This window comes from Onychostruthus taczanowskii, unplaced genomic scaffold, assembly GCF_017590055.1.
Source record: "Onychostruthus taczanowskii isolate IOZ18803 unplaced genomic scaffold, ASM1759005v1 scaffold162, whole genome shotgun sequence".
NCBI classification, from domain to species: Eukaryota; Metazoa; Chordata; class Aves; order Passeriformes; family Passeridae; genus Onychostruthus; species Onychostruthus taczanowskii.
This window is the reverse complement of record NW_024498818.1, coordinates 603,470-631,357: the sequence shown is the minus strand read 5'-3', so window position 1 is coordinate 631,357 and position 27,888 is coordinate 603,470. Positions and strand designations below refer to the sequence as shown.

The 27,888-nt window shown below is 45.9% G+C and overlaps 1 protein-coding gene across 1 annotated transcript in view; it reads left to right on the top strand.

Moving 5' to 3' along the window:
• The window catches only part of LOC121333294 (histone H1-like), an 86,264-nt gene that overhangs the window by 41,302 nt on the left and 17,074 nt on the right, over positions 1–27,888 (top strand).

The following is a 27,888-nucleotide window of genomic DNA, read 5'->3' as shown; positions in this document are numbered from 1 at the left end:
TCAGCAGATTTACAGAAGACATGCTCTGCTTTGAAGCATGGGGAAATTGATCCTGCAGGGCTGTTTACTCCATCAGCACACCTTGGAGTGCTACCACGGCACCTGCGGGTTGCGTAATTGCTATTTCTCCCTCAACCAAACATCAGCAAAATTTGTAGTAGGCAAAGGTATAATCACAGGGAGTGCTGCAGCCAATTTTCACAGCTCAGACATTAAAAAAAAAAAAAAAAAGCTAATTAGGAACATCTATTCTGGACCTGCCTGCACTCTTTGTTTATTACCTGCCCCCTGGAGCAGCATTACTGGGAAAGGAGCTGGTTTGAGCACGTGTGATAACCTGGTATATGCACACACTTTCCTGAGGGACACTACATCCCTTGATACAACATTCAATAGAAATTCATCCAGTTCAAGTTTTTGAAATAGTTTCTCTTACATGATTCATTAGCCTTATTTAATTTTATGTTCACACATAGAATTAATGAGGATAATCCTCTACTCCCTGAGGTCTATGAACAGATCCTTCCCAGCCCTGTGAGCTGCAGCCTCCTTTTGCCCAGGCAGAGTCAGAGCTGACCCACAGCAGCCCCTTTGCACGGAGTGACACATTTTAATCCACAGGCAAAGTCTGGACTTCCCTTGCTCTCTCAACCTGCCCATCACCTCTCACCTTCCCCTGCAATCCCAGGCCGTGGTTTGCCCTGGCTTGATCCCCATATAACGAAATCTAGCAGAGCTCATCTAGGAAAGCAAGGAAACTTCATCAAGGAGTTAATTTTTAGGAAGTATGCAAACCTTTAGCAGACTTCTTCCCTCCTATTTTTTGACTCACATTAACACAACTTCCTTGATCTCACCTTGTCCAGCTGCTCTTTTTAAAATAAACTGTGGTCAACTGCAACACGCAGCAGTGTTGTGGCTTCAAAAAGGGCCCTAGTCTTCATCTGTGACAAGCTTATGCTGCATTTTCTGCACAACTAAGAAAAAGGTTTAGAAGAAAAAACCATGTCAGAACATTAATTCGGACCAAGAATACAAACCTATTTTGTGAAGAGTTTAGTAAATCTTTCCTTTCACCACTTCCTTCTATTTCTCGTGGAATTATTCTTAAAAACACCAAACCAAAACGACAACAAACCCCCACATCTTGAAGATTAAGAACCAACAAGGCTGATCCCATCACCACACTCCTGGCTGAATGCTCTGATCCAGACCATCAGCCTCAGCCTCTGGCTTTGGGTGCACCCTCAGTGGCACTTTGAGAAGGGGCTGCCTAACTCCCAAAATAATGAGCCCTGGCTGAGGTCTGTACGTAAAATAATGGTGGAGAGGATGCAGCACTTGCCAGAATGCACATATGGGTGAATAAGGATGCTTAAGGGGATGTAGCAGTAAGAAGATACTTCTCATGTGACTGATCAGAGTGAAAACTATATTCCAGTTTATTACACTGCCTGCAGATATAGAATTCAATGGTAATTGTTTGAACTAGATTCAGCAATACCTACCACGATCCACTAATGAAAGAAACCTGTGTTGTCTTGCACTGTTGGATTAGGATTGTTGAGTACATTGTATTTTTAGAACAGCAATAAGGATCTTTTACATTGCTCATGAAACACACAGCACAGGTTTAACCAGGCAGAGCAACTTGTCTGGCTGGAGCAGAATGGCAGCGGGGGAAAAGCTGGGACTGGTTTCTGCAGGGCACAGGAGAGAAGGCTGCAGCCTTAACCATGCTAAAATTCTACTATATTTTGTACCCTGATCAGGATTCTTTGGTGTTTGCAAAGTAAAAATGGTTCAGGTTTTGGAGCTTTGCAGGGGTTTCCTTTCCTTTCCTTTCCTTTCCTTTCCTTTCCTTTCCTTTCCTTTCCTTTCCTTTCTTTTCTTTTTCCTTTTCCTTCACAAAGGAAAACAAGAACATGAAACAATGTAAAATACATGGTTTTGCTAAATTTCCCACATAAAGAAGCAGGGCTTGGGGCACAGCTGGTGAAGCTGGAATGTCACCACAATCGAGTGCACAATCCTTGCATGCAAATAAACTACAGAAACTAGTGATTTTAGCCCCAGCTCTCCAGGATTTGATACTGATTCTGTGAATTTCAAGAAGCATGGAAGAACACTTGCATTTTCTATATGCAGGAGCTGAATTTAGTCTATTTAGGAACACTTCATGGAAAACACTGTGAGTTGAAGGGTGATTTCTTAACTGACTGCTCTCCTGTAAGTCTCTCACCCAGAGTAACTGGGCTTTGCATTTTTTCCCAGTCCCATAGCAAGAACTGTGTCAGGTTTCTGAGGCTGGGCAGAGCTGAGCTGTTTGCATCAGTGCTTGAGAGCAGGACCCCCTCAGCAGCAGCTGGGAGATCTCCAGGGAAAACACCCTTTGATTGCAGGGGAAAGCTGCTGGGCAGATGGGGAAGGCTGGGAAGGAAGCACATGGAGGAGGAGATGGCTGAGAAGGAGGCTCCTGCTCCCTCTGAGCACACTTGCATTTGCAATCTCCCTGCTCGTTAGGAAGCTGGGGACATACACACCCAGTTTGTTACAAAGGTGGCCCTGGAACTTCTGGGGACATCGCAGCTGGTGGCATTTGTCAGCGGCACCAGGAGCTTTCCTCAGGACAAGGGAAGCTGGAGTCCATCTCAGGAGTGGCTGGAGGTGGGAAGGAGAGCACCAGAGCATGGCAGAGGTGAGCTGTGGTGCTGCTGCATTTCAGTGCTGGGCTCAGGGAGGTCATTCCTGGCATTCTGGTTCCCCTCTCTGCTAAGTCAGTCCTGTTATCAAGGAAGAAAATATATACCAGCCTCTTTTTCCTTTTGTTTGTTCTGGCTCTTACACTCCCTGCCAGTGCCTGGCCCGTGTCAGACATGTGCTCCTCCCTGCCCAGCAATGCTGTTTGCTGCCGCCTTGTCACAAATGTCACCGCAGGGCAGGCAGGGCAAGGGCAGCGCTCGGACAGCCCTGCCCGAGTGCCACACACCAGGGATGCCCATCTGGAACCTGCAGGGTGCGGGGAGAGCGCCCTGGCTGTGGGAGCACCCTGGCACAGGGAAGGGCAGTGATGCCAACAGCAGCAGGGTCTCACCTGGAGAGCCCCAGTTCAACACCCAAAAGTGCCTCCCCCAGCCCAGCTCAGGCAGTTTCTGCTGGGAAGTGGGCAAGGAGAGCAGCATGGGGTGGGTCCAGCAGGCTCACACTCACTGTGGCTCTGTGGCTGATGCTGAGCACGGCTTTGAGGGGTATTTTGCAGCCTGTGAGCTGGGTATGGTGATATCCACCCTGCTCTGGGAGCAGGGCTCGGGGCGTAGCTTCATAATCTGCGCTGGAATTTTCACGAAAGGGCTTTAGTATGTCAGCCACAATATTCCACTTATGTCTGGCTGCAAAGGGGGATATGGAAAAAAAATCAAAAAGGTGTTAATCAAGTGCTAATCTTGCTGCTAATTATTGTAACTGCTTACATTTGGAATTTCTGTATATGTCTCTCTTATTTTCCTTCTCTAAATGGGAGTGAAATGTACAAAAGGGCAGGTATTTCCTCCTTTCTGGTCCTGCTCCACCTATTTATTGGGCCATACTACATGCCTGGGAGTTTCATAATGGGAATTGGAAATGGAATTAAAGAAAAGGAAATTGCTACAAATGAAGCAATTTCCTGGGTGTAAACAGGGTTTGGAATTTTGAAGAACAGATTTCACATGAAAATATATTTTGTTCTGTCAAACAAATGTGACGATTTCTTGTTAGATACTATTTAGCTGAGAACACTAACAAACAACCTCATTATGATTGCTGATGACATAAAAGACCAAGGACTGAGTGCTGAAGCCCTAATTTGGGCAAAACTCCAGAACTTCAGTGATACTTTTGTCTCAGTAATCACATCAGGACCTGCTCTTGGCAGGTTCAACCCTAATGGATAGCAATACACCCTGGACTGACTTCTCCACAATTTGTTAATTTGCTTTACAAACATTGCGGCTGGAGGAGCTAAATCCCATGGACTTCCACCAAGAGTGAAACTTGGTGCCATTTTTTTTTTGTGACACCATTTGGATACCTGGGTGTCTGCACAAGGTACAGCCCAGCCATGGACACTTTCAGGAATGGGGCAGCCACAAATTCTCTGGGCAACCTGTTAAATTATCTCAGAAATACCAGTCTGAGCTTCTACTCATTTAAACTTCTTAAATAATTTCCTTCCTTTCTTTCAGCACTGAGGGCTGGACGTTGAGAGCTGATCTTCACATCAGTGAGTGGCTTTGGGTGCGAAAGATTCAGTTAACTTGCCAAAACTACAAGAGATATTTTGAAGTTTCTGTATGAACTGATATTTTCTGAGCACCTTGTAGATAACCCTATGAGCAGCCTGCATGCAGATGGTTGATAGTCACATTGGTTTGGACACTCAGGGTAATTTCAGCCTTCTGAGGAGCCCACTGAAGTTACCTGCCTGCCATGAAGAATGCATGTGCTGGTGTTTATTTTCTGTTTATTTTCTGCATGTTCTACAACTGAAAAGAGTGAAAGTATTACATCTGCAAACACTGTCTCCTGCCAGTGTGCATAATTTTTTTTTTTTTGGAAGCTCTTTGAAGGCTTTGGATCAAATTTAGAGGCAATAAATTCCATTTTAGCCCTCTCTCTTCCAAGTGTGGCCTGGTGATTATGTACACCATAAAACACCAGTATCAAAAACCATGAGAGAGCACACCCACTGCAAGGCATGAAATGGATTTCACCACCACACACTGATGTTCCACTGAGGCAGAACACGTGGTTAGCTGTCTATCACAGCAGCAAAAGTAAACCCTGCATGTACCAGAGGTAAGAAAATCATTCATCCAAGGATAATCAACTTTTGGAAATCATTCACTGCTGCTATAACTGAGCACAATGCACTGGCAATTAGTTGTGCATCATTGCTTTTAAATTGCACAAAGCTGGCTGCAGTGGGGGTGATGAATATTTGTTAAGCTGGGTTTATGTGAAATAAGAGATCACCTGGAGGAGGAATATTACTGGAATTTGCGTTTCAGGTCATATCTGGGAATTTACATTTCAGTTGTAGAATGTCTTCTCTTGGCTTCCACAACCAATGATGTCATAGATCAAAGATACTGGGTATCTTAGAAAGCCCTGCTGAAGACACCATGAATAATTCAACATTTGCAGACCAGCTCCTGCTCTTATTTGTACTGGAGTTAATAAGAAGTGATTCCACTGAAGCCAAGGGAAAGTTCTATTCCAGTGTGAGGGATATGAGAATGAGAGAAACAGAATGCACCCATGGCTTTGCTGCCTTCCAGCGGGTGTCAGACCCAGAGCCCACCCAAGTTAAGGGAAATTCCTGGGCTGCCCTCCATGGAGAGAGGCCCTTGGAGAGGGCAGAGCCTGCAAACCTCGTACAGGAGCCCGGCAGCTGAACCCCGAGCTCAAGGATCTCCTGGAGATATTTGATGATAGATCAGAAGAACTCATTGCACACACAGGAAGGGCAGTGGAAGCACAGATCTGCACAGGCAGCAGCTCTGCCTTTGGGTGGGGTACCCAGGAGAGCGCCGCTCTTTTGCATGAGGGAGGGAAGAACCTGGTAATGTTCTGTAACCACTTGTGTGCAGTCCTGGGAAGAACAGAGAAAAACCCAAACAAAAGCATGCAGATGTGGCAGTCCCAGAGCAGCACCAGCCCTGGCACTGCCAGATTGGCACACAGCCTGCTCCCCTGCCTTGGGCACCTCCTGCTGCTGCTGGCCTCCTCCTCAGGTGCGTCACACTCCCCTCTCTGCTGCTGCGCTGTGGCTACGAACTTGGGATGGAGCTGCAACAAGAACTAACTGATCCCTTCATAAAATTACAAAATGTAATGCAAATCCAGCCTCTACTCAACAGCTGAGAAAGACAAAATAAAGTACATGGTTACTGTCCTAACCTTTGTTTCTCAAGGCTTATTGGTACCACTGATATCTCTGTAACTTTCCTTTTACACTCCTGTTCTTGTCTTCACTTCTTCTGTCCTACTCTTGATCCTAGAGACCTCCCTCTAGTCTTGGAGCCTCAGATGAGTCCTGACTTTTCATTTAAATCTTCTGTCAAGCACCTTTCTCTAAGAACCCTTTACTGTAATTTCAGATTCTCATTCTTTTTCTTTCCTGTGTGTTTGTAAGAGTGATTTAATTTTTTTTTTTCATAGGAAATTTTCAGCAGCCTCTATGTCCCTTTATGCTGCTGTGCAGGAGCAATTTCACTGGCACTGGAAAAGAGAGAAATATCTCTGGATAAAGTGAATGCCTGGGTAAGTCAATAGAGAGCCCCAAGTTACGGCAGAGCCCTCTGTAAAAGCAACTAGAAGGAGCAATAAATACCATTATCATTTACAATTACAATATAAGCACTATCCACCACCAGCCTGGCAGTTCAAAAGCAAGCTAAGAACTCCATCAGCAGCCTGTTTTGCTTTGAATAATTACTTTTATAAGAGAACATTGATCAAAGGCATTGGTAGCAAGTTTAGTGAAGTGTTCATCATGTACAAAGTCGCTGGAAAATTACTCAGCCCTGAACTCAGCTCAGCCAAAATCAGGTAAACCATAAATAACCAGGGTTAAAGATGAAGAGTCAGCTCTGAACAAAGGAATTCCAGGGACAGCAAAGCATGGCTGCAGTCTGAGCAGCAATGTGTGGATTTTGGAGCAGTGGAGGAGAGCAGCTCACCTCTGTGCAAGCTCTTCCAGGCCACAAGAAACCTGCAATGACAAAAATGCAAAGATTCTTGGTGACATCTAATCAATTGCAAAGACAGGGAAACACTGGGGATACAGGGAAAAGTTCCTAATATGTTGTAAACAGAGAAAATAATTCAGGTTTTCTGGAAGAAGCTCACCCAGTTCATTCGTGGAGCCATTTTTGCTCAGCGTTGCTCAGTTTTCTGCAGAAAATGAATGGTTATCTATAATTTTTAGCACATTTTCAGCTAGTTAATAGCTGAGCCACTTCCCTAATTTGAGGGGAAATATTTTTCCCCAGTATAGAAGTAAACTCAAAATTTCAAGCAATTCAATGTGCACCTGCTGAACTCAGAGGTAAATATATTCATTTCTTATTTCTTTTTTAGGTGGTCAGGGAAGGAACCATATTAAAAATGTTCTCTACCAAATGCTCACTGTAGGAATATAATCAATGAAAGTAAATTAGAGAGGGCGAACCAGATGCTGCTTGAATTAATTTCCAGTCTTCTGAAGCAGTTAAAGCTCCTTCCAGCACTGGAGCACATGCCAGCATGAGCCCTCATGCTCTTTTAATGCCACCACCAACGTATGGGCTAGTATTTGTCACTGAGAAAAAGATACATTTTCTCATTCCTTCTTGAAGTTCACATTCAAGACAAAACTCCAAGGAACTGAATTTGACCTTGAACTGATTCCAAAAATTTGGCTTGTGCACTTCCAGTTGAAAGAAAAATCAGGGATCCTGGCTCAAGGGTGAAATGGAAGCCTTGTTTGAACTACAAAATTAGTGCAGTTTGAGCAAAATGACTGTATAGTAAGGGAACATAAATTAAAGGTAAATCATGAAAACAATGAAGTTTTTTTTTTAAATAAAATCGCTTTCCGTTAAAAGTCAATTATTTCTCTAGAAGGTCAAACTTATTTTCAGCAATAACACTGTTCACTAGTAGACCATGAAGACCTGTACACATCTGAAATATGTAGAACTTTTAATATGCACAACAGAAACTGGATGTTGGAACGGTGTCAAAGAGTCTCTGTGAAATTACAATGCAAGTCGGACCGCATGAAGTAATCAAAGTCTCAGTTTATTAAAATGTGTTATTTATGACTTACAGAAAATATTTCTTGTCTGTGAAAGAGAAATGAGTTAAGAATTAACCCTTTTAATATTAAGAGGTTCCTTTTTTCATTAAATACACAAATACTGAATTTTATTCATGAAGCAGGCAAAACAGAGATGCCAAGTCTCCCACATTATCATCTACTGGATTCATTCTCTAGCTAATAAATCTTCTGATTCACATTTTCTGCCTGCAGCATGCTGATGCCTTCCCTGCTGGCTGTGCTGCTGACAGGGTGTCTGTGAGGATTGCCCTGGCTGCTGGCACAGGGTGGCACAGTCCTACAAGCACTGCAGGGCAGGCAGGGAGCTGCAGGGGTGCTGCAGAAGGGTTCATGGCTGGTGCTAAAATATGCTGTGAAAAGGGAGATAAAATAGGTTGGGTCCTCCTGGACCAAGCTTGTCAGCACGAGCATTTGCTTTGCTTGTAAAATAAAAGCTTTGACAATCTTATTTTTCTTTTTCTTTGTTGTTTGTTTGTTTTGTTGTTATTGTTTTGGGTTCTCTTCTCCCCTAGTCTCCCCATTCACCTTTATACTTTAGACAAAAATACTGAAGGACCAGCACAGCATTCTCCACCAGTGCTGTTCCCTACATTTGGTCAGATGCAAAACCAGCTGTTATGAATTTTGAAAAGTGTGAGTTCAGCTCATCTGACTTGAAATGTGTGGCCAAAAGTTGTTCCTGGAGCCACATCCAGCCAGTCCCAGGGGGCACGGCAGCCTGTGACCCTTCCAGCCTGGGGCCAAACCTTGGTCCTCCATGGCTGCTGGATCACCCCAGCCAGGAGAAACTGGGGAGGAAGTCATCCAAAGCTGGATGTGGCTCTACTGACAGGGACTCCAGCCCCAGAGAGAGCCCCAGGCCCAGCCCTGCTGCAGGGCAAAAATCCTGACTCAGGGAAGATGCTCAACCCCTCACACATGGACACACTCCCCCTTTCTCTGGATGTATGATAGATTTTCATGTGGAGTGTTAATATTTTATGTGTACAGTTTTTTGCCTTTTTCAGGAAATTTCATGCTTTGCCTCTTATTCCAAATTTTCAGCTGAAGCTGAAAACCACATTTTTACATGTAAAGAAAAAAAAATTAATATTTTGACTTACACATAATTTACAGTGCAATTCACCACAGGTAGTGATTTCCTGGAGTTCCCTAGTGAGGGTTCCTGGCTCAGTGTCTCCTATCCTGACTAACTCAGGTGACAACAACTGACAACTGCATTGACAGGAACAGCAAGTCCTAAATCAATCCAGAACAAAAGTGGAAGATGCAGGAGGTACCTGCTGCTCTCTGTAGCTGTGTGCTAAGTACACCGATAATAACCCTAAATATCTACATCTCAAAGTATTAACTTGTTATCAGAGAGTCCTGGAATGCCTTGGCACAGCAGTCACATTAAAGCTCAGCTCATCCCACCCCAGCCATGGGCAGGGCCACCTCCCACTGTCCCAGGCTGCTCCCAGCCCTGTCCAGCCTGGCCTGGGACCCTGCCAGGGATGGACACTTCCACACAGCCAGTAGGATGGCAAAGTTAAACATTTTTCCTCTTCTTGCCCAGGGGAAGGAATGGCTGGGAAAAAAGCAAGGCGGGGACAGACAGAGATGTCAGGAGACTTTTCCAAACAGCCCCAGTGCTGTGGCAAATAAAGCTCTCAGCACCTGGCCACAGCTGCACAGCAATTTAAAAAGTGCCCAAGGTCCAAGTTCTTGTTCAGCTACTGTGAATATATGAAAGGTTTACATAAAGCAGCAGTGGTGCTCTGCTGCTGGTTTTGTACTGATTCAGGAAAATGGCTTTAACGCACAACAGCTCCTTGCACTGCACTGCTCTGTGAGGCTCTGCTGGGCTTTATAAGTCACAGTATGGAAATGATAGTGGGTTTAACACTTTCCAAAGGCTTTCAAGTCTGAATAGTTCAGACCTGAAGTAAGTCTTCCCTTAGGGATTTAATGTATTTAATTATCTCTGAAGTTTTATCCATCATAATAGCTAAGTGAAATCATTGCTCCTGTACAGAACAAAGGGAAGCCAAACATATAAATCAATATTTGATTTTTTAAAGTTATTTACTGGAGTAACACATGACAGACATTGAAACAGTAAAAGAATTCCCAATAATTATTTTTCTACAAAATAAAAACTTAGCAAAAGGTTATTTTAAAACAACAAAATTCGAGACTAATTAGCCAAGAAATATGGAAATGTCAGCAGCATGGTGGGAGAGGCAGAAGGATGAACAGCAGAGACTTGTAACTACTTCTGCATTACTTCTGTGGGGTTAGTTAAGACTTGACTGGTCAGTGCTTTTATAAAAGTGATCTTGAACTCACCTCAAGATGCAAAAGACCTTCACAAAAACCCTGGGTAGTGAAACCATTTTGTGAGTGTTGTTCTACTAGGAACTTGGTGCTGGTTTCCTTAGTGGTCACATCCTTGTGCAATCTCTGGAGCTCAGAAAGGGCTTGGGGACATCAGTTGTTTTCCAGTTCTGTCTTTCAGCAAATCATAGCATTCCTCCCCCAGGATGCACAAACCTATGGATCCCATGCAGTATGTAAACTGGGAAGTGTAAATCCAAGTGGTGTTTAGGGGATTATGTCCAAGTGCAGAACACCTCCATTTACTTATTATTATATCCCTAAACTTTGCTTTACATTACATGTATTTCCTATCATCCTATTAAATACACAATCTACAAGGGATACAGTTTGAATCATTTCCCAACCAGGCATAAAGAAAATGGATTAATTCTCAAGCCCATTAATCAATGCTTTGCCTCTTGGCACGGATCCCTCATTTCCCCCTTGGAGTGGTGGTGCTTGGAGCTGCTGCCACTGCAGCTGGAGCTGGGAGAGGGCTCTGCCAGGGTGGCAGTGCTCACACTCCGTCGGGGCAGTCAGCACTGCCACAGAAGGGAGAGAACAAATCTGAGAAGACAGCCCCAAATCCGGCTGGAATCTGTCCCCCCCTGCAGTACCTGGAATTCCTGTGTCCTCCCTCCAGCTCTGGGACATCAGCAGGGCCCCACCCTGCTCAGACAGACACAGGCAATGCCACTCCTCTGATAAGGAAGTTTGAAGCATTTCCTTGGATTTATCAGCTCCCAGTGTTTCCTGGCCCAAGGAGGGTGAAATCTGAATCTCATCTCCTGTGCTGTTGCAAAGGATACAAGGACAAAGCATTACCCCAAAAATACAGTGTGGAGAGGTTTGATAGAAATTAAAAATCAGCATTTTGTTGCTGACAACAGTGGAATAACAGCTTTATAAGGAGATTCATATGGAATCCCAATTTACAAACAATAAAATTAAAACATAGGGAGGAAAACAACTTGCACATCTTCCCAAGGGGAACCAGGACTCCTCAGGGAATAGAATCCAAGAGCCCACATCACAAAAAATCCTGTTAGAGGTCATTCATTTGGTAAACATCATGGTAAGTAACAAATGGTAACTAGAATCTATTCCAGTTGTGCACTGGGTCTCGGGTACAGCCAGGTGTGAATCCAGACTGGCATTCTCCCTGTTTACAGTGGAGAGGATGCAGTGAAGGACCATAAAACTGAGCCACATACTGCAGAATTAATTCCAGGTGAAAACTGGAAGAAGAAACACAAGCACAAGCTGATCGAGGAACAGGATCTTCTATACATTTACCAACACCTGCAGAGATGTTCAATTCAAGGAAAATTAATTATCCCAACCAGACTGTTAGAAAGTGAGTTCCTGGGCCATTCTGGTGTTCTGTTTAAAGGTGACCCTGCAGCAGTTAGATACCATTCACATCACCACCACAAATATTACAAAGAACTTACAGGAAAGGAGCTGCAGTCCAACACATCCACCCAAGTTTCTTCAATCCTTTTTTCTTTCAGGTAAATTCCAGACTATTCCCACTCCCCTGCTGTACCCTTTCTGATCAGTTATCCTGTTGTTCTGGAAGTGAACCTGCTGCAAAAGGTTAAGGTGGCTGCACTGTCACAGAGCCAATCAACACGAGATGTACAAAACTCTCCCCAGAGCAGAGTAGCAGTGGCACTGATGTCCAGTTCAGGAGCTGTCTGACAGGGACCTTTTGTGTTCTTTCATGCAATAAAAGGTGTTACTTTCAGAGACCACTCCTTTAACCAGTCCTAAAATGATCGAGAAGGATGTCCTGGGCACAACACCTGCCTGAGACATCAAGTCTATGGATGTAGATCATTTACTGCAAAACAATGCAACCTCACAAAAAATATGCTTGCTCTTTGGTTTAATAAGGGCCTTAAAATGTGAAGCTTTTGGCTTACACCCTCAGAGGACATCAAGGACACCAGAAGAGGTAAGGTTTACCAAGAAAATTTTGTCTATCCTGCCGGAGAGCTGGAAGCACCACACTGCACAGCCCACACTCCTTGGACACCATTCTCTGTTTGGCTGCTTTGTTCAGAGGATCAGTAGAAAAACCTTTCAGTGACACAGTTGTGGTTAAATTGGGATAGCTGTGCTCTGCAAACAGCATCCAGGATGACCTGCCTTACAGAACTCACTAAACTTCCTTGAAAAATTGGTTGTCACTACCAATCTGGAGTCATTTTGGATTGCTGTCTGCTTTTCCAGATGCCCCATTTGTCTCTCTGGATATGCAGGTTGGGAGGCTGCATAACTGACACTGTTCAAAACTTCGCGTGTTGAACTTTGCAGGCAGATTCTCTTCTCTGATTTAAACTTCCACAAAATGATTAGGTTATCATTTTGCCCCAGCACTTGGTTTTCAAGAATTCTGTCCCTAGAATTTGTGAGGATTATCTTGATCTGGAAAAGATTCCCCCTTCCCTCGTTCCTGCCTTGGGCACGTCCTGACAAGCCATGGCATTCTGTGAATGTCAGAGAGCAAAGACACTGGCAGTGGGGATATGTTCCCTCTGGGCCAGGACCAGCTCCAGCTCCCCAGCTCCTCTGGGTCTCCACCATTTCTTTTATTTCCTTTACAAGGTTAGGATGACCAGTTTGCTCCAATCAAGAGTTTGCTTAGTGTGGAGTCTGAAGACTCTTCCCATGAATGGGCACCTGATCATCTTCCTTATTGAAGTAGTGAGTTAAGGCCTCCCCAAACCTCAAAGAATGATTCCAGATTCACTATCGTAACTTGTTCAAGAACCATTCTACCCTCACCAAAGCAGGGATCAGACTGGGAGCTTCCTGGAGCCATACCCTCTGGAGATGTGAAATATTTTGTCATTTTTGTCTACAGCCAAGTATAGTATTGGAATGGTTTCCTTAAAAAGCTTTAAAAAAATTTAAACATACCAATAACCAGAAGAGTTAATGTAACCCTAAATCTTAACCCGAATAGCCCTGAAGTCAAGGGGAGCCTTTACTGATATAATCCCATCCCAAGAGCTGTTGGAGCACTCAGAGTGGCCATGCACTGGTTCTGAACTGCTGATACACACAGACCTGTCACCAAGTGCACTCGATTCAAATTGAGGGTTTTTCCCCAAGAAAAGACATTATAATTCTTCACTGGGTCATTGCATCATCCACCAGAGACACTTTTATTTGCATGTATCAGGGCCTACATCTCTAACCCGGGTGAAGTGGCCAAAATTATTGTTCCATCAGTTCTGAAAGTGAGACCTTGAGGTCAATGGTCGTCGGGCAGACCTGAGTCATCCTCTAAGCTCTGCAGAACTGGAGCTTGGCATCTCCATTTCACAGAACTTTAGTGCCCTTCCCAGTGGGACTGATCTCCCAAAGACCAAACAGGGGAGTAAGCTGCATTGTATTGAATAAATGTCTTTGGACTCACCTCTTACTCCTGTAAAAGTGCAATAAATACCCCACTGATTCCCTGTCTCCATAGTTTAAAAGTATTAATTCTGTACATGTGGCAATTCTGCTCACAGAATTTACACTTTGCTCATGACCTAACCCAGCGTGTCCCAGTTTGACCAAACCACCAGGTAACTGTGGATGTTTAAGGTATTGAGAGCTTATCTCCACCTGATTTGATACAGTCTCACTTTGCAATGGGCACTGGGGGCACTCAGCCTCCTCCCCAGCTTCCTCTGGTGTCTTGCCAGCCCACGAGGATGTTCTGATTCCACAGCCCAGCAGAGCAGCAAGCAGCCACCTCTGCCCTGTAACAGGGGGAGGGCAGCAAAGTCATCCAGGTGCTGCTTTTGGTTCTGTTTTTGCCCTCCTTGTGTGTCCTTGCCACCTTTCATTTTCCTCAGAGCCCGAGAGCTTCCATTTGCACGGGAGGCACAGGGATTTCCTGCACCACTGCACCACAGGGATGCTGGCACCGGAGCCTGCAGCCCCCACACCAGCCCTGCATCTGTCTGAAACAAGAGCAGGCAGAGCTCAGAGACAAATTGTGGCACCAGAACGTCGTGGATGTGCAACACAGCTTCAGGTGTTGGGAAATGCTCTCCTCCAGCATCTCAGATGCTGTGCCAGAAACCACAGCTCTGCAGGCTCATGGCAGCAATCCCCCATGCCACATTCTGCAGTGTCATACACCCCTGAATAAAGGAGGACAAAGAAATTAAACACTTAGAGAAATCGTTATTGCCAACAGGGAACAGCACACAGAGACTCCAAGAGAAGCAGGATAGGACTCTGCAGCACACACATATCAGAGAAAGGACCTTGCATAAGGAGACAAGATAGCAGTTGGGCACATAAGTGTTTTTCCAGCCCATTAAATCCAGCTGCACTATTTCCCTTCTTTTATTACAAAAACTAATAAAATAAAATCACAAAACTGCCATCATTCTCTAATGACTTCTGTTCATCACTGTGCAGTGAACAGAAACAAACCTAGGAAAAATGGGCTCTGTATCTGCAGGAGCTGGTTGTTGTTTGAGTTTCTCTTTGGTCAGAATAGAATGAAGTTACAGATCTGTTGTTGCACTTTTGTGTTCCATGGATTTATCTATTAAGAAGACACAAAAGAGATTCCTATTTTGCTCCCACCCACCGGAACAGATGAGATGACCAATGCCACCAGCAGCAGAGCTGCTGCAGTTGGACTGGCCCCAGTGAACCTGCTGGTTCATGGTTGGCACCTCTGAGGTCTCAAAATATACAATTTTCCTGCAGCTGGGGCACCCAGGATAATTCTCACCTGTTTCTCTAATAAGAATTATTCTGCCTTTTTCAGTACTAGGGAGGTCTGTTACTTTTGGCCAGGTATTTTGTGAACCCTGATGGAACTTAGAAAGCATTGCCCCTTGTCCCAGTGCATCTGGAAATAAGCTCAGTACCAGAGACTGGTGGGAGAATCCCACCAGCTCCTTAGGAAAGAAGATAAAAAGATAAAGGTTGAAGAAATTAGGAAAATGACAACAAAAATCCTTTCTCAGCTATTAAACTTAACAGTCTACATACAGTTTAATTGCTTACTCTGTTTTCAGTTTTGAGCATATGCTGTTGTAATCATCAAGTAAAAACAGGGTATGCAAGATAAGTTTGTGGATAATGTGAAGGCAGAAATGTTGAGGCATACTATACCTTGAGTATTTACATTCCTGTTTTTGTAATTATCTTAATTAAAGAGTAATTATTGCACTTACAGATAGGCTTATCTCTAACATGAAACTACCTGTCTACCATAATAAAAATTGGAAAACATCAAAATTGCATTTTTTACTGTCTTTAATAGCTGTTCTGTTCTTTAAATGCTGTCTTCAGCGCAAGGAAAACACATTGTTATATTCCCTTGGTATTCTTAATTTGTCAAAAGCAGGCAGGTTGCTAAGAATGGAAGCGGGATTTCCAGAAGCACCGAATTAGCTGGCTAAGGAAAATACGCTTTCACTGTAAGTGAAAGGAAAGAGAAAACCAGAAGCTGCTGTCACAGTGTCAGGTAAGAGCAGGAGGAAAATGAGGCAGAAATCTGTGCAGGTGCCTGTGCTCCCTGCCCAGGCCTGGGGACAGCTCCTGGGGACCTGGCTGTCACCTGCACCGGCAGGGTGAGCCGGGGCAGCCGGGGCGGCTCTGCAGCTGATCCGGTTATGGAACATTTCATCTGCTGCTCTTTTCGGCTGGCACCTGCCCCAGGACTGCCCTGACAGGGCAGGGCCAGAGCTCCTCAGCCCCTCGCTGAGAGCTGTCCCGGACACAAAGGAGCGCTTCTGTTTGGGGATAAACAGCAGCAGGCAGGAGCACACAGGGATCGTTTTCCCGGGACTGACCTGACACCTCACCTGCGCTGAGCCCGGATCAAAGTGGGGCCAGGACAGTGGAACGGACTCAGGGAAGACGCTGAGCTGCATGGGGACCCGGCAGGGAACAGCTGGGACTTTAAAACAGTTCACAGACCTTAACCAGCGTGTTTTAATCAGCCTGGAAATAAATTAGGCAAGGTCTTCTAAAGCTGCCAGCAGCCAGAGTGAGCCTTGCTCCCCCTGAGAGCAAGGGAAGCTCCCAGCAAAGGGGTCAGCTCTGTCCCTGGGGTATGTGCTGGCTAAAGAGAGGTTACTGCACTCAGCACCTGAGGCACCTTCTAACCCCACCTCTTTGCTCAGTCTAGACATTTTCTCCCTTTTATTTAAAATTTAATAGAGGAAAATTATGCACTTGTTACCCAAAACCCTCACTGCTCAGCTGAGCCTGAGCTTCCTTCTTCTTCACTTGAAGCAAGATCCCCATCACCACCACCAAACAAAAAACAAACTAGCAAACCAACCAAAAACCCCACAAAAACCTGGCCCCCAACAACTCACAGAGATCACTTTACTATAGCACCTTAATCTTTTAACTAATAAATAACTGGAACAAGACAGAGAAACCATCAACTGCATTGAGACCAGAGAGTTCCTACAGCTGTCCTGGAATGATTACATCGAAGGTTGACATTTATGGCAAGAAATACAATTTATTTGTGCAACTAGAGAAATTACTGCTCTGTCCAGTTTATGTCTTTTCAGAAAAAAAGGTGAATTTCCAAAATGCACACCTGTTTTTGACTCCCAAAGGCTGTCTGTGATGCCAGCATTCAGCTGTACTTACACTGCTCTCCAAGGGATGCCTCTGGGTTTTAAAATGGGGGTGTTTCCTCTGTTGCATGGTTTGCAATATACCTCAGCTGCTCTGTGGCAGCCCTGCCCAGGCTGGGGACTGGAACCAGATCATTTTTAAGGTCCCTTCCAACACAAACCATTCCATTCCAAGGATTCTGTGACATCCGTGATATATTCTGTGACCCACGTGCTCAAGAAGGCTAATTCATCAGACTTTGGGAAAAAAAAGTATTGATAAATAAAAACTTTTGACTTTCATTCAGAACTAATGGACTTCCCCTCTAATTATCTGTGCCAAGATTTCACTGTAATAATGAGTAGAAGTGGGTCTGCAGAATACCGAAGATAAATGTTCTGCACACACAAATCTGTGAACGAGGTGCAGCCCCGTTTTGAAAAGAGCTTTCCTTTGTTTCCATCCTGCCCTCCAGTGGCTTAACCGGGGGTTAACTGGAAGACAGGTCAAGGCAGAGCTTTTAAAAAGCACTAACCAAAACATTTTAGCCTATTTTTCTGACTGACTACAGTACACAAACAAGACAGGTCACATGCTAAAATTATTCTATTTGCAAAAATCAAACAAAATAAGATTTTTTTTTGTCTGATGAAGGATTTTACCTGCCGAGAAGAGGGTTAAAAAACCTGCATAATTCCCTCATCCACAGCACATACGCGAATGGTTATTATTTCCACTTGTACAGGGCCTTTGTTTCACTCTGACAAAGCCTAGGAGAATACTGATTTTATTCTGCAGAATAATAGGTGTGGAAAGGCGTTTTTGTCACAGGGAACTCATGAGATCATTATTGCTCACAGCACCCAGCACTGTGAACAAAAATCTGCCATAGCAACATTCAGGCCACAGCAACACACAGACGTGGACAAAAACTGCTCCTCTGCTGAGCAGGCCGTGTTTGACACCCTCCAGCCCAAATGCTCTGTCCCAGTGCCCAAACCAATCCCCTTCACTGCCCAAACCAGACCAGGTCAGAACCCAAACCCAAGCCATTCATAAACCAAAATTATTCCATGTGAAGAGTCCACACCCAGGTGCCCTCGCCTGGCTGAGGACATAAAGAATGCATAAGGCACAGAGACAGGACCGTGCTCCTTGCCAAATAAGCGCCAATTTCTGCAAAGTTCTGCTAAGCACTAGTGGATATTATTTTTACAGCAGCAGTGTTTTTGCACAGCCAGTGGATACCTCATGTGAGACTGAGTTCAGAATCAAATACCAAAAAGGAAGCACACACATGAGGCACAGCAACAGATACCCCAAAAAGGGTCAGACTTCCATTACAGTCTGGAGTGGAACCGTTCAAAGATGGAGGTCCCACCAACACCAGAGCCATGGTCAGCACTAAAAAATATTAAAAAATACTATAGCAGGTCAAAATCTGCTCTTGTTTTACCTCCTATGTCTGAACATTTCACCTTCAGTCAACTGAATTATTCAGTATTTCCCATAAGGGCACCCTGGACTGGTCCAGATGAAGCCTTGCCTGGGCACAAACACTAATCCATGAGCTCAGTTTTCCTCTTGGTGTCACCAGAAAAGCTGAAACAGTAAAGGGAGTTTCTGTGGCCTCACAGAGCTCCCTGGAAAGGGAGGGCAGCATTTGGCACGAGCTGGGAACATTAAAGCCTTTGATTGATCCTTGTGAGCCATTAGGAAATGCCCCAGCACCTGCACACCAACACAACTGTGGGTTTGGATAAACTTCTGTTGTGCCCAGAAGCAGGATTATATAAAGTACAATAAGAAATGGAGAGCTTCCCATTCCTGTCCCACCACATGACACAATTTTTTCCAAAGGGAATGTTTAAACATTCTCAATTTAATGTTTAATCACAGGGATGCAGAAAGGGGGAAGGAAAAAAGGGAATTAATAATTATATTACTAAAATTTGTTGTAGCCACCTGTAAAATTATTCCCTTAATTTACCATAAATGGACATGGAGAGGGAGATTGGAGGAATCTTGAAAAAGTTTTAATAATTGATAATAATAATCATTAATGGGGTTTTTTTTATGGCAAACTTCCAAAAAGCTGTGCTGATCTTCAATACTAATTCCTCCAGACAATTAGATCACTGAAGTTTTTAATATAATGTTAAAAAATCAGAATCTGTGCAGTTTTCACAAAACATAAGTGTTCTGCAAGTGCCAGATCCTGCACTGATTATTGTCTCCTAGCTCATTAGTGAATCTCCTCACCCATTCAATCAGAATGTCTCTGGTCCATTTCCCATCACTTGGGATTACGAAAAACAACTTGGCACTCAGTCAGACTGGGACAGCTGTACTGATAAAGCCAGCAGGGGAAGCAAATAATTTGTCAAATCTCAGAACTCCTAAACATGAGGAGCCCTGGGAATGAATCCCCGGAAGGGCTCAGAGGGGCAGGGAGGGAAGGGCAGCTCCGTGCTCAGGACAGAGCCCCCCCAGCAGATGAGGGGAAGCCTGCCAGATCCTGGCTCACACTGGGGCAAGAGGAGAATCGAGAAAAGACTCCTTGACCTGCACCTTTGTTAGGTGAATGTGGCCCCATTCCTTCTTCGTGCCCACAGAGCTGACTGCCTGTCATCTGGGGGGTGAAGGAGGATTCAACAGGTTCTTCTCATCAGGGAAGTAGCCAGGGTGCCACCTTTAGCTGAATTTATCTGGTTCCTTGTTACCTTTAGACATGACTGTTGTTTTGTGCCATCTGTAGTTTTGGAAACAAAAACTCCAACCATGCATTTGGCAATCCATTTGCCAAGCCAAATTAGTGTTCAAAACTCCACATTTTTGCTGATGGCACTCATCAAAAAGCCTATTTTCTTTTTGTGGAAAAATATTTGTACCTGTTAGTAAAAAAAGTCAGGCCCACCTGAACATGCCCACCCCATGTGATAACAGTGCTGCCACAGTATTTGCCTTCACACTGGGGTCAATTCAAACATGCCCAAAGCCTGTGCCTGAGCCCTCCTCTTTCTGCAGGGACACTAGAGGAGCTGAGCTCTTTGCAGCACACTCAGTATTGTCACAACATTGGCAAGGCAGGAGTTACCCCCAAGAGCTCAGTTTGATGTTTCCCCAGAATACTCATTGCAATGCCAATACCATTGTAGTCACTTTTATTTTCATCTAAAACTATGCAGGGAAGAAAAGTGAACAAGAATTTCTTGTGCTTTTGCTTCCCCTCGATGTCTCAAGGCTGACATTTACTATCAGAAAGGAAGGTAAATTCTTGAGTGTGATGATGGCCTACAGAGAAAAACAGCCCCTGTTTTGCTTAACCCCTTGGTATTTCTGATATGGATTTTCTGCTTCCCAGGCCGTCGCAGATCCTGTGCTCTTACTAAAGATTTAAGATGCTCCTGTCTCCTCTTTGTGACCAGTTCACCTTTATCCCACAGGCTCATTGCTCAGCTGCTCCAGATATTTTGCCTCCCTGCCCTGGAGCTGCTCAGTTTTCCCTCCTGTTTCTTTCCATCTGGGGCTGGCTCCTGAGTTTTAGGAGGCAGCAGGCAGCCCCTGAGGCTGGCCCTAGGCAGGCAGAGGGCACCAGTGCATTGCCAGGGCTCGGTTCCCAGCAGGGCACAGGGGCTCACCTCCCCAGGTACGTTCTGCAGGACACAGGTGGGAGCGGGCGCGCTCCTGTTCTCCGGCATTGGCTGTGTGACTGCTCGTGGGCATCCTGCCCAAACCAGACACTGCTTATCCACCAGGGGCAGGACCCACACAGCCTTTCAGCGCTGGGAACAAACCGAGTTAGCTTCAGCCCTCTCACCTGTGTGCTTGTGGACTCTCCTGGAGCCTTCAGCAGCGGCAGCGTTCCACCTGCATTGTTCAGTGCACACTGCAAATAGTCTCACCACCGGGAGAGCAGCTGAACAGAACCATGGCACTGCTGCAGATGTTACAATTAGTGCACAAAGCACAGCTCCTGTGCCCCAAATCCTTTGTTGCAGCAGTGTGCAATACATCAGAACTTACTGCCTTTGACATGACAAACAATCTCCTCTGCCAGCATTCTCAGCTCACAACCAGACCATTAATTCTCATTCCTCCACCAGGACAAGTACTCCCGAGTTAATAAAACACTAAGGTACGCCTTTTTAGGGAAATTCTTCCTTTCTGGGATGTTTAATCAGGTACTTTGAGAGTGGAGAAAACCTGAATGCTTTTTCTCCAAAAGAAAGCACATGAAAGAATTAGAAGAGACACACAGATGCTTTTGTTCTTTTAAAGTGAACACTAGGGATGTGAATTGCAGCAATTATTTGGGTACCTTGCTTCTTTGGAGCTGGCTGGATGTGAGTTTCTGTCTGGAAGGTATTTAAGTGTATCAGTATGTCATGGTGACTGAGTGCACCCAAGACAGCTGATCTTCGGGGTGTTTGGAGAGCAGAAAAAGAGCTCTCCGCAGTTTCTTAGACATATTGTGAAAATTAAATGTCCCATCAGGTATGAAATTGTTTTTCACTAGCCCCTATGAAAACAAGAGCCTGCAGAGGAGTCTCTCGGAGGAATAACTCATCTGGGTGTGGAACAGCACCTGTGCTTTATTTCAGAGCAGACACATGGCCCACAGCCCCACGAGGGGCGGGATCCCAAAAGGATGCACAACTGCACAAAATTAGATCCTGCGGTGAGAACTAAAACCCTAAGCTGGGGTCAGAGATTCCCTATGTGGTCCAGGAGCTTAAACACTCCCTGTCCAAACTCAGCCAGCAACTGATTTAAACAACATGTATAGTACAGTATGGCATCAAGACACACTTGAAAAAATGTCTCTTTTTGAAGCCAGATTATAATAGAGGATCCCAAGCAGAGACTCTGTAAAGACAAATTACAGCCACTTACCCCCTGTCAGTACAATTATTAGCCATGTTATATTTAGCTAATGGACAAAAATGTTACAGGGTGTGAGCAGACTTCTGCAGGAACATCCTTTGGCAGCTGAATCACGGAGAGACATTGACTGTGGCCTTGGGAGGAGAAGGCTGAGGGTAGATTAGCATTTTCCTGTGGGTGGGAGGCACCCCAGGGCCTGCCTGGCTGCTACAGAGACATTTCCAGAGGCTGGGGGTGTTTAACAAATGCCAAGAGGTATCACTCACAGTCACCAGATCAGGAGTGGGTCAGAGCCATGGCTCTGACCATCGTGTCACTTCAGAACCATAAATCACTTCAGAACCATAAATCACTTCAGAACCATAGATCACCCCTTTCCTGCCCATCTGAGCTCCTCTCCCCTTGCCCACAGACCCCGTGCCCCATGCCTAGGGTGGGAAGGGCACACACAGAGTTGCTCCTTCCCCTGAGCTGTGGCAGTGCAGGCTGAGCCAGCCTCAGGGGCATTGTCACCATCACCTGTGGTGCTCCTGCACAGCTGGGCTGGCATGTACTGAGCAGAGGAGAGCTGATATGTGAGATAGAAACAAACGTCAGTGGGTTCAGCAGTCCCAGTTTCACAACTGAAGGATGCAATACTTTCCTATTCTGTTAGAATCAAATAGAAGCCATTCTTCGGGGTGGGAAGGAACTAGCTCTGGTCTTCTCCTTCATGTTTTGTTTGTTTGTTTGTTTGTTTGTTTGTTTTTAATAAGGAATTTAATGGTGTTCCTCATGCTTTCAAATATTTGGTTATTTCTGGCTGACCATCATCCCAGTAACTGCATTCTTGTCTCACAGAGTGAGGTGATGTATCCACACCTCCAGCCACTGTGTCCCTTCCCAGAGCCTTGGTGTGATCCGAGGGATCCTGGGGACATGTCAGAGCTCCTGAGGGACACCAGGTGACCCCATCTGTGCATTCAGGAGAGGGCACAGCCAGTCTGCCGAGCTCAGGAGCTCTGCAGCACAGCCTCAGCTCCTGCCACAGGCAAGAGAAGCAGCCATTCAAAGGAGGAGGGATGGATCCCTCCCTGGATCCCTGCGTGTGACTGCAGTGACACCGGTGTGGATGTACACACACCCTGGGCAAGGGGAACAGAGCTGCTGCTGAAATAAAGAAAAGCAGCCTGTGTCAGAGTCCCACCTCTGCAAGAAAACTCCCTTCCTTTCCTCTGCAATCAGCTGAGGGCTGCTGCTGCCATCCCAGCTCCTGAGAGCCACTCACGGGCACAGCAGCCCGGGTCCCTTCTAGAGGAATGTTTTCTCAGCAGCAGAAGGAAATGTGTACCTTGGTCTTTGGTGAAAGGAGAAACTGCTCTCAGCTGAGATCTGCCCCTGCAAAGAGGATCTGCCTTGGCTGCCAGATCCAATTCTGCGCTGTAGAGCCCTCTAAGGAACCAGCTCCTGTCCCCAGGCAGGTCTCTGGAGCCTGGAAATGGTTCAGGGTTAAGTGAAGGATTGGGCAATAGCCCAGTAACAACACCCAGCTTCCCCAGCAGCAGCTGGCTCCATTGTTTCCCAATGGCATTTTCCACTTGCTTCCCAAGTGTTTACATGTCTTGTACCCTCGGGCTCTTCAGGATGGCCCAGCAATAGAGAAGGCTCCCCAGGAAGCCCCAGAGCTGCAGGGTGACAGAAGACAATGGCTCTGGAGCCAAGATAGAAGGGCCTGCCTGCAATTAAGATAATTCCTAAGCAAATAAACACATCCAGTCTGAAGGGCTTGGGCCGTGCCTGCCTGAGAGGATCTCAGTGGCAGGGAACTTCAAAGAAAGGTTTGGGGAACCTCAAAGAAAGATTTAGGGTGCAGCTGGTGCAGATGGACAGATGGAAGAGGCTCATTTGGCTCCCTGGATTCATGAACACTTTATTCCTTGGCAGAAATTTACATCCCAGTGCCACCCCTGCCATAGCAGGGACACCTTCCACTGTCCCAGGCTGCTCCAAGTGACACCTTCCACTGATCCCTAGCTGTCCCCAGTGTCCAGCCTGGCCTTGGTCACTGCCAGGGATCCAGGGACAGCCCAGCTGTTCTGGGCACCCTGTGCCAGGGCCTGCCCATCCTCACAGGGGGGAATTTCATCCTATTATCCAACCTAAACCTACCTTCTGTCAGTTTGAAGCTGTTCTACCTCATCCTGTTACTTCCAGGCTCCTGGAAAAAGTCTCTGCTCTTCTTTCTTGGAGGCTCCCTTCAGGCACTGGGAGGTCACAATTAGGTCACCCAAAAGACTTCTCCTCTCCAGGCATCCACTCACCCAGGAGCATCCTCCAGGAGCTCCTGACTCCTCATTAACCAGCTCTGCATGTGGGGCACACACAGTTATCACAGCTGGGTGCAGGGTTTGAGGAGGTGGGGCTGAACTGTCAATAACTGGAAGGCTCTGAAGCACTTTAGTACTGCCATAGGAGCCCAAACTCCACTGTCATTGCTGCTCTGGGCTGCTCTTAAGTCGTTTTAAGCTATATGATTGACTACTCTGTTTTCATCTCTCAGCCTCACACAAAGGCTGTGAAAACTCTCACAGCCTGTTTTCATTTTACCTCTTGGACACCGAATCTTTTACCTGCATGAAGACTTGTGTTTGCTGCTCTTAGTGCATGATGGATTTTGTAAACTACTTAAGACTTCTTGAGCTTTTCTGGATGAGAGCACAGCCACTGGGAACAGGTTGATTCCCCCCAAAAATGAGTGGCTTTAATTCTCTAACTGAGCATCACCTTGGGAAACATGACAAAAGCAAACTGACCTGGATGGTGCACATTCCTCACCTTCCCTTTTTCACAGACAGCTGGAAAGACCCATTCACTTTGCTCTCCAGGCCCCAAGCTCTGCCTTTCTCCTGTACACACAAATTAAATGATGGTTCCATATACCACAGGATATGTATGGTATCTATATGATGGGGTATCTATGGTTTCTACATATCATATATATATATATATATATATATTTTTGGTTCCATGTTTCTCTAGAATTTTGTTCCTTGTGTACTCAGCTTGCATTTTTCCATTGAGGTAATCATTTCCCTTATGTAATAGGTCCTGGAACTTTCACTGTGTTCAAAGACAAGAAGACAATAATATTTTCACAAAGTGAGATTTTCCAACTGCAAGAGCAAGCTGCTGGGAGCAGGTGAGCCAGAGCTTCCCTCTGGTTTTTCACCCACATAGCAAGACACTTGTGGCGGTCCAAGACGAAACAGCCCGGTACTGACCCACCTGAGCTACTGCTTTTCCCCTCACGGCTTCTTGCCAGAGTTGCTGAACCCTCTGATTACAAAAAGGGCAAGAAATGGGTGTTCTTTGGGTGGAATCCACAATACTGGAAGTGGTTCTTTATCTTGGCCCACACAACTGAAATTGTTGCCTTGCTGGGCATACTGGGAATAGAAGGGTTTGAAGCAGGTCCAGTTTTACTTCCCCTAAGACCCAGAGCAAAAAGGGCTGAAGAGCCTTTGCGTTGTCATCATTGCCCCACTCCAGCCCGGGCTGGACAACGCCGCTGTGTGAGATAAGGAGGGAAGGGAGGCCCTGGCAGAGGGGCTGGTGCCGGGGGCACGGGCAGGCAGAACAGAGCCCAGCCCCTCTCCCAGGGCAGTTTGATGCTCCCAAGCCTGAGACAGCACTAAGGACACAACCAGCACCAGCAGGAGTCTGTTTTTGTTTGCAGCCTGGAAGAGCTCTGAACCTGTCTCCTTGTGAATACAGGTTTTTTCACTTGCATGGAGCTGGGCCAGTAACTCTTGCACAAATGCTGAGGGGCTGGGCTACATCCACAGCGTGTGGGGCTTAGCCTGGCTCTGAGTGACTCCTGGAGCTCTGACATGCCCAGATGTAATCTGCCTTGTCCTGGAGTGCCTGCTCACAGGTCACATCTTGTGCGTAACACGAGGTGACAGCTCGAAGGAAGCAGGACATATCACTTATCCCAAATCAGCGGATTTTGGTTTTAAAGTTTATAGTGAAAGTTTCCTTTAGAAATATCTCCTTTTCCCCCTCACTATTTTCATTTGTTAGTGAAAAATTTATGTGCTAGGGTCAGCAGTGTACTTGGCACATGTCTGTCCCAAGGAAAAGGATGAAGCAATTACACACGTGGCCTCTCAGCATGGAAAATACCAGATTACAGCTCCGTTCTGACAAGACCTATGTGGCCATGTGGCCGTACTCCTTTGAGTATTCCACCTCTATGGCCAGACTCGTTTATCCTGAATTTACACTGCCTAGAGTTAACACTAAAGCACTGCAACATGGCTAAGATTGAGGAGCGCTCCAGAGGCAGCAAACGCCTCAGCCTAAGGCAGGGTGTTGTGGCAGCCCTGGCGACACCCCACACTGAGGGGGAATGTGTCCCTTCCACTGAGGAGGGGACCCAACACTCCACGCTGAGGGGGCACACAGTGCCCTCCACTGCAGGGGACACCCCGCGTTGAGGGGGACACCCCGCGTTGAGGGGGACACCCCATGCTGAGGAGGGGACCCTGCCCCACACCGAGGGGACATAGGACCCCGCACTGCAGGGAACACATGCAGAGAAGGGGACCCAGCACTGCCCGCTCCACACCCGATAAACACCCGGTATTCTCTGTGCCTTCCCCTTAAAAACACGCAGAGGGTGGCGGTGGGGCGGCAGAGGGTCCAGCGCCCATCCGGGAATTCCCGGGAAATCCCAGGAATTAGGGAATTTTCGGGAGCTGCAATAACCCAAGCAGCCACGAGGTGCCGCTGTTGACGCAAAAAAGCCGCACCCGGCCGGCCCCACTGTACTTCCCCGGGAATTCCCTGCCCCGCGCCCCCATCTCCCCGTTCCCCGGGAATTCCCTGCCCCGCACCCCCATTTCCCTGTTTCCCAGGAATTTTCCTGCTACACACATAAAGCATTTATTCCATTTTTTTTAAATGGGGTTAAGCAGGTTTCCCCCATGGATGTATTTTACATCAGGAATGCTGATGAAATTCTTTTTGATTTCTTCTTTTCTAGAGTACAGCTAAGGAAGGGGACATGTGCTGAAACAGGCTCACAGAAAGATGCCAAGAATAAATGGCACATCTATGCCCTGAAGAGCAAAGGAGAATCAAAGGAAAAAGAAGGAGGAAAGTAGTTTCAGGGCAAAAATAAAGATAGATACTGCAAAGCAGAGGAGGCAGGCGAAGGAGTGAAAGCAAAGTAATACATACTGACAAATCCTGGGATGTTTTGAGGTTGTAAACAAGGATAAGGTGGCACTTGATATACCTTATGACAGTAAAATGACCCAAGTCATATAGTCATCATCTGGAAGATATTTTGCGAGTGGTTACAGCAATGTTCACCTAATAAGAACTAAAAGCAAAATATTCCTAGTAATTGGAGAAAATATATTAAAATTTATGCTGCAGAAAGGCAGCAAAGACCTTTTCTATATTTGTTTGCACCAATAATATCCATAAGTACGACTATGCTGATATAAAACTTTTAAAGAGAGAGCTGGCCTTGTATTTGGCAGCTTTTTTTAAGTTAGATTTTTATGGCTTGGCTAATTGTTCTCCTTCCTATAGTCCCTAAAGAATCATGATTGGCTTCAAGTTAATTTGCTGAAAGCCAGAAATCTAGTAAAAATGTAATTTTACCCTTGCTAACAGCTGGAGAAGCAAAATCAATTTCAGCATCTTGCTGAGTAATGAAATTAGAGGGCTCAGAGCTGACAGGATCCTCCCCTAACTGAGTTGAAGGGCAGTGCCATCACTCTGCTTTAACCCCCTGCTGCAGACACCCTCCAACAGCCCTCAGCAGGCAGCCTGACCTCCCTACGCTCAGAGGATGCTTCTAATAAAGGTGGATCACAGAAAGCCTGGTCTGAGTCAATCCCGAGCTAACACACAAGGGAAGGTGCTCAATGAGCTCGATACCTGTCCCTGCACATCAGCCTTCGGCACAGCTCACACCTCTCCAGGAGCTGGGAGTGGGAAAGTTCCACGGGAGAATTTGCTGTTCTCACCAGTGCTCCCCTGGGAAATTGCCAGAGCTGATCTAGCTGTTCTAAAGCTAAATTCTGCATTTCATTGTCACCCAAATTACTGTAGAAGGTGTAGGACAAGCTGCACCGTCGTTACTCAGAGTGCAGTTTGGTTCTTCCCAGAGGAGG